A 6,022-nucleotide genomic window follows, 5' to 3' on the forward strand; every position below is an offset into this window, starting at 1 on the left:
AAGGTCCCTTCCAACCCAAACTTTTCTGTCATTTTGTATAGATCTGAAAATGAAGAGAGTTGTTTTACTGTCCTCAGCAGGCATCTAATTGTATCTTTTAAAAAAAATCTTGATTATTTGTCACTTTTGTATTCTCCATACTCAGAGGCTCGAGAAAGAGAAAAGGAAGAACAGGCTGAAAAAGAACTTAGAAGTCGACACACTGATTCATCAGCTTCAGCCTCAAGTGCAACAGGAGTTGGGTCCACATTAAAACCAAGGTACTTAGTTATGGTGGGAGGTGTCATTTAGCAACTTTTTTATCTGAAAGGGCTTTTTTTGGTTGGGGTGTTATTTTTTTTCTCTTTTTTTTGTGGGGTGAGGGTGGAGGGTGGGTGGGGGAATGATAATTGCTTAACTTGTGTGAACATGCCTATGCTATCTGAAGTGTTAGAGTGGAAATGCTGTTATTTATCTGTACTTTCTTGGATGTGTCAGTATTTGTAAATATTGCAATTGTGTATATTTAATAGTTAATTTTAATAGTTCTTTAATACATAATCCTGTTTGGCATGCTTTTTTTTTTTTTTTTAAACAGCAATGTTATCTGTATATTTTTTGAAAATATATGGTCAAATATAGAGCATACAGGTGGTGACTTTATTAGCAACTATAATTCCCACCCGTAAATAGGATATACTTGTTCAAGCCTGCAGAAGAATAGCAAAGTTAGGTAGAGAGACTAAGTGTGCACACTGTATGGAGTAGTGGTATGGCTGAATAAATATTCTGATTTGATTTCAGTCTGAAATTTACTCCACAACTTTTCAAAGTCTGCATGTCATTGACAAATAGCAGATGTTACTGCTTTGACTATTTGGATTCTTCAGTGCTGCAAAATCAAAAGTTGCAACATGTAACAGAGGCCACATCACTCCTTTGTGTGACAGGGTTTGTTGACATCAGTATACTGTAAATTTGTAGGGTTTTCTGTCTACAGAAGTCTTACAAGCCGTAAGCTACTCTGGTATACTCTTATGTGTCTCCTAGGCTGATTGTATGTGGTAGGTTTTTACAGACAAGCCTGTAGCATTGCAGACCGAACAAATTTCTGTTCTAAAATTTCTTCTTTGCCTGTTGATTTATGGAAAGCTCAAATGGGCTGTGGACTCGCACTGAAATAACTGGTCAAACAACATACTTCCCTATGGATCTGTGTTATGTCTTACGGAGGAAGTAAAAGTAGGTGCTGCCATTCACTTTTGATGCTCTTCCTAGTGAAACAATAGAGACTGACAAGAATTAGATGCAATGGGATTGTGTGCTTTGTATATACAGGTGACTTCAATATAAGGATTCAATTAAAACAAATAGTAGGCAGATGATATAGAATGTTTTCTGTCATTTCACTAAAGGATTTCAGAGAAGAGTACTCTAGGCTCTTTGGATAAAAGAAAGTAATAATTACCTATCAGCATTATGAGTTACAAAGGAGGCTCTGGTAACTCACTAAGATCCTGTTTATAATAAGTGTTTTTTTTATTTTGGTTTGTTTGTTTGTTTGTTTTTTAACTGAGGACTGGCATGAAAAGCTCACAGAACTGGAAGCTGAACATGTTAACTTGCAGTATTATATTTCCTTGTAAATTATGGCACTCAGTTTAGAACTTAGTGCTTAAAACAGAAAGCTAGTGAAGGAGACACACCATTGTGCCTCAGCCTAAATTCAGTGGGATAATCCTTCAAGTGACTGTTGAAATCTGAATCATAGGATTCAAGGGTATTATTTTTTTTATGATGTAGATTTTAGTTACTATAAATTGAATTTACAGCTTATTCTTTTCTCTGAAAATGGCAACACTACTATTTTTCTTTAAATTCCAAGTACATTCATCTATCTTAGTAGCTCTCTTACTAATTTTGCAATTGTTGACAAAGGGTTGTTTAATACAAAAAGGTGATTCTAGTGATTCTTTTTGCTTTTTGAATTAATTTGCTACAGAGAAATGTTTGCAATAGTTACAGTATTTACACACATATGCATAAGAACAATAGTATTTACACTTTGTCAAAGAAAAGCATAGAGTCAGAATGGTTTTAGTTGGAAAGGACCTTAAAGATCACCTGGTCTCAGCCCCCCTGCCATGGGCAGGGACACCTTCCACCAGACCAGGTTGCTCAAAGCCTCATCCAACCTGTCCTTGAGCACTTCCAGGGATGGAGCATCCACAATATCCACAATTAGCACCTGCTAGTATATAAAAAATAAAAAGTCTAAGAAATTACAGTAGATGATGTGAGGAGAGAGAACGCATGGGGGGGGCGGGGTAATGCCCACATACACAGCTCTCGGAATGTTTTTCGTTATTTTCACTCTGTGTGCCATGTGTACTCTAATCCAGCTTTCTGTTTTCCTCTTAACAGCATGTTTTACTTATTGAGGAAGTAATGAGGGAAAGCAAAAAACAGTTCCTTATATGCCTCTGATTTGTGGGAAAGGGGTTCCTTTAGCAGCATCTGGTAGAGGAAGACTGTATAGCTGAAAGTTTAAACAAGTGCCATGATATGTCTGCTCTCTTGTTTTGTCATTTCTGCTGGCACTCCTTGTCACTGTCTGATGAATGTTACTCAGCTAGATGGGCTTTTGGCCTGGCTATGTTGGGCTGTTCTTGTGTTCGACTGCCTTTCCTGTTGGAACAGAGTAAACTAGCAGCTGTAGCTGGAATCCTTGGTTGTCTCTGCCGAGCTTGGAGTGTGGTGAAAAACAGCACTGAATTTCTGATCATTTAATATGAAGAATAATTGCATAGCCTTTCAAAATGCTGAAGTGTTTGAATGCATTGATTCTACCTAGTAAATAAGGAAACTATAGGGTTAGGCAATTAGGGAGGAAGCTGGGTATTGTTCTTGAGTGTCTATAGAAAGATCTAAAAGTCTGGGACTCTGGGATTGGAAGGGCCTCCTTCAGTCATTGTGTTATGTACACTCTTACTCGCAGCTACATGGTATGTTTTGTTCCATTCCAAACTAATTTTTTTGGCTTTTAGGGAAAAGATACGTGGTTTGTTAGTCTGGGAACGTGTCAGTTTTTCAGATCAATTCTGACACACACAGGGTGGTAAGGCTTCGCAGAGAGATCTGGACAAATCAGAGACCTGGGCAATCACCAATAGTATGAAGTTTAACAAGAGCCAGTGCTGGATTCTGTATCTGGGAAGGGGGCAACCCTGGCTGTACATACTGGGGGGCAAGAGGGTGGAGATCAGCCCCACGGAAAGGGATCTGGGGCTTCTGGTCAGCAGCAAGTTGAAGATGAGCCAGCAGTGTGCCCTGGCATCCAGGAGGGCCAACTGCACCCTGGGGTGCATCAGGCACGGCACTGCTAGCTGGCCAAGGGAAGGGATTGTCCTGCTCTGCTCTGTGCTGGTGCGGCCTCACCTCCAGTACTGTGTGCAGGTTTGGGTGCCACAATATATAGGACATAAAACTGTTAGAGAGCGTCCAAAGGAGGGCTACAAAGATGGTGAAGGGTCTAGAGGGCAAGATGTGTGAAGCATCTGAGGTCCCTGGGTTTGTTCAGCCCAGAGCAGAGCAGGCTGAGGGGAGGCCTCATGGCGGCCTGCAGCTCCCTCACGAGGGGAGCGGAGGGGCAGGCGCTGAGCTCTGCTCTCTGGGGACAGCGACAGGACCCGAGGGAACGGCATGGAGCTGGGACAGGGGAGGGTCAGGCTGGGTGTTAGGGAAAGGTTCTGCATCCAGAGGGTGGTCGGGCACTGGGACCGGCTCCCCAGGGCAGTGGTCACAGCACTGCGCTGCCGGAGTGCAAGAAGCGTTTGGACAGCACTCTCAGACATAGGGTCTGATTTTTCTGGGTGATCCTTATGGGACCCAGCAGTTGGACTTGATGATCCTTTTTGGGTCCCTTCCAACTTTGATATTCTATGATTCAGTCTTATAAAATAGTTAATTTTGGTGATTCAGAACTTGAAGAGTTTTGAAGGACCCAAACGTGTTCCTCAGATACTGGAAAAGCTTTCTTACGGTAAAAGGACATTGATTGTCCCATTGCTATAGAGTGAAAGAAGCTCATTTTATTTGAGTTAGATTTATTGTACAGTCATATACTGACCTAGGTCTTTAAATGTCTCTCATCACTATGCAAAACAAAGTTTGTATGTAGATGTAATATCTTTTATTAGGCTAGTAAATATAGTTGGAAAAATTAGACAAGCTTTCAGGCATGCAAGCCCTTCTCATCACTGTGACATCTGAGGACCAAATTCACGTTGGTTTTAGTTTGTTTTGATTTCTTCCTAAAATAGAATTCCATTTGCTTATCCAAGACAAATATTTGCTGTATAACCTATTACCTGCTTAGTGTACAGCTGTTTTAGGGAGGTTGTGTGTTCTGTCACAATCACACAGTTCAGAACCTCTTTTCTTAGTTCTTTATTATGTTCTTGAGCTTGTTTGTTATCGTTATAGTTTTAAAATGATAACCTAGACTTTAAGAAAAAGAAAAAAGGAAACACCTCTGTAGTTTCTTTTTCTTTCCATTATTAAAGTATCTTTTGCAGTCAGCTCAATTTTAAATTCACATACTTGCTCTTAAAATGTAAGTTCCCAAAGCATGTCTTGCAACTTGAGTTTATCTGACTGGATCAGAAAAGAAAAGTTGACTTCCATTGCAAAGTATCACTTGAGTGATACACTGTAGCCTAGGAAAAAGGTAAAAAATTGTGCTTGCCCCTTTTAGACCTTGTACCAGTTAAAATACCTCCTACTTGATAACTACCAGCAGAGGGAGCCCATTTATTTCGAATGAACTGAATGAACGTGGAATAAATAGTTCTACTTTCTTTCCAGAAATTTTCCGATGCCAAAACCAATGTGTTTAAAACAATTGATTTAGACATCAGTGAAATGATAATTTAAACACAACTTTTAGAATCTAGACATGTAACAGGTTACTGTACATCAAATATTTGGCTGACAGTACTTGATTCCCTGTACTTCTTTACCAGCATTAAAAAGCAAGTGCCATGCTTTGTGTTCTCGCTCTGGTGGTGAGCCTGGATCGTTACTCTTTTGAGTTACACCATGCTGAGGGAGGTGCAGAGTGTTTGGGTATGCTGCAACCTGTAGCGGCGGCTTGGAGATGCTGTGTATCAGTATGTACTGTTGGCTTCTAAGTATTTTAGATATAAGCATATCTAAGTATTTTAAACTCATATTAGTGATGTGGCACTGTTACTTTTACATTCCACCTAACTTTTTCTTTTTGTATTCTGCCTTTTTTTTTTAAATTATCCGATGCTATGTTATTCCTTTTTTGTTTAAAGCTTTTTTTATGCTTTCAAGATGCTGGTGGGCCTACATTATGTTAATAAAAATGAGTTTACGTTTTGCTCCTAATTTCAGTGTTTGCAAATTTATGTCAGTGCTGAACATCTCTGACCTGAAATTCATGTGGAAGCGCCAATTTCTTAAAATACGGATATATTTTTTTTTTTTAATTTTACATGCAGAGACACAGATAGCAATGAAAGTGAAGACAGCTCAGATGAAGAGTTAACTGGTCCTTCCGTGCAATCCCAGACTTCTGTTCAAGGTCCAGTTGGTGGTGGTGATGATGACGATGACGAAGAATTCATTGGGCCACCGCTTCCACCTGGGTTCAAGGATAGTGATGATGATGATACAGAAGAGGAAGATAATGTAAGTATTTTGTTTCTCTTTAATGTTTTAACACTTTGAGTAAACTCTAATTTGTTAGTATGCTTTTTCCTTTATGATTGAATTTTCAGGTGAAGCATGGCTGTTATTCAAAATAAAGTTTTTCTTTTTTTTCCTAATGATTATTCAACAAACACAATTATTTTCATTGAAAAATACTCATGTTTTTAAGACATATGAGTCTCAACCGAAATTCATCATCAGTTAGCATATTTCATTTACTCCTTTTCTTGTCTTTTTTCCATGGTATAAAAGAACTATACAAATAAATATTTTATATAAATAGTTTAGTTTTCTTGTTTCCTAG

General features: G+C 39.0%; 1 protein-coding gene across 1 annotated transcript in view; it reads right to left on the reverse strand.

The window, feature by feature from the left end:
• Positions 1 to 5,534, reverse strand: part of NUP155 (nucleoporin 155) — a 39,545-nt gene extending 34,011 nt beyond the window's left edge. Inside the window, exons 1-2 of the mRNA XM_040540402.1 lie at positions 5,508 to 5,534; positions 146 to 260 (exon numbers count right to left, since the gene is read on the reverse strand). The gene's annotated coding sequence lies outside the window, so the exon portion shown is untranslated. The remainder of the gene's footprint in view (positions 1 to 145; positions 261 to 5,507) is intronic.
• Between the last annotated feature and the right edge of the window lie 488 nt (positions 5,535 to 6,022).

This window comes from Cygnus olor, chromosome Z (assembly GCF_009769625.2).
Source record: "Cygnus olor isolate bCygOlo1 chromosome Z, bCygOlo1.pri.v2, whole genome shotgun sequence".
Classification (NCBI taxonomy): domain Eukaryota; kingdom Metazoa; phylum Chordata; class Aves; order Anseriformes; family Anatidae; genus Cygnus; species Cygnus olor.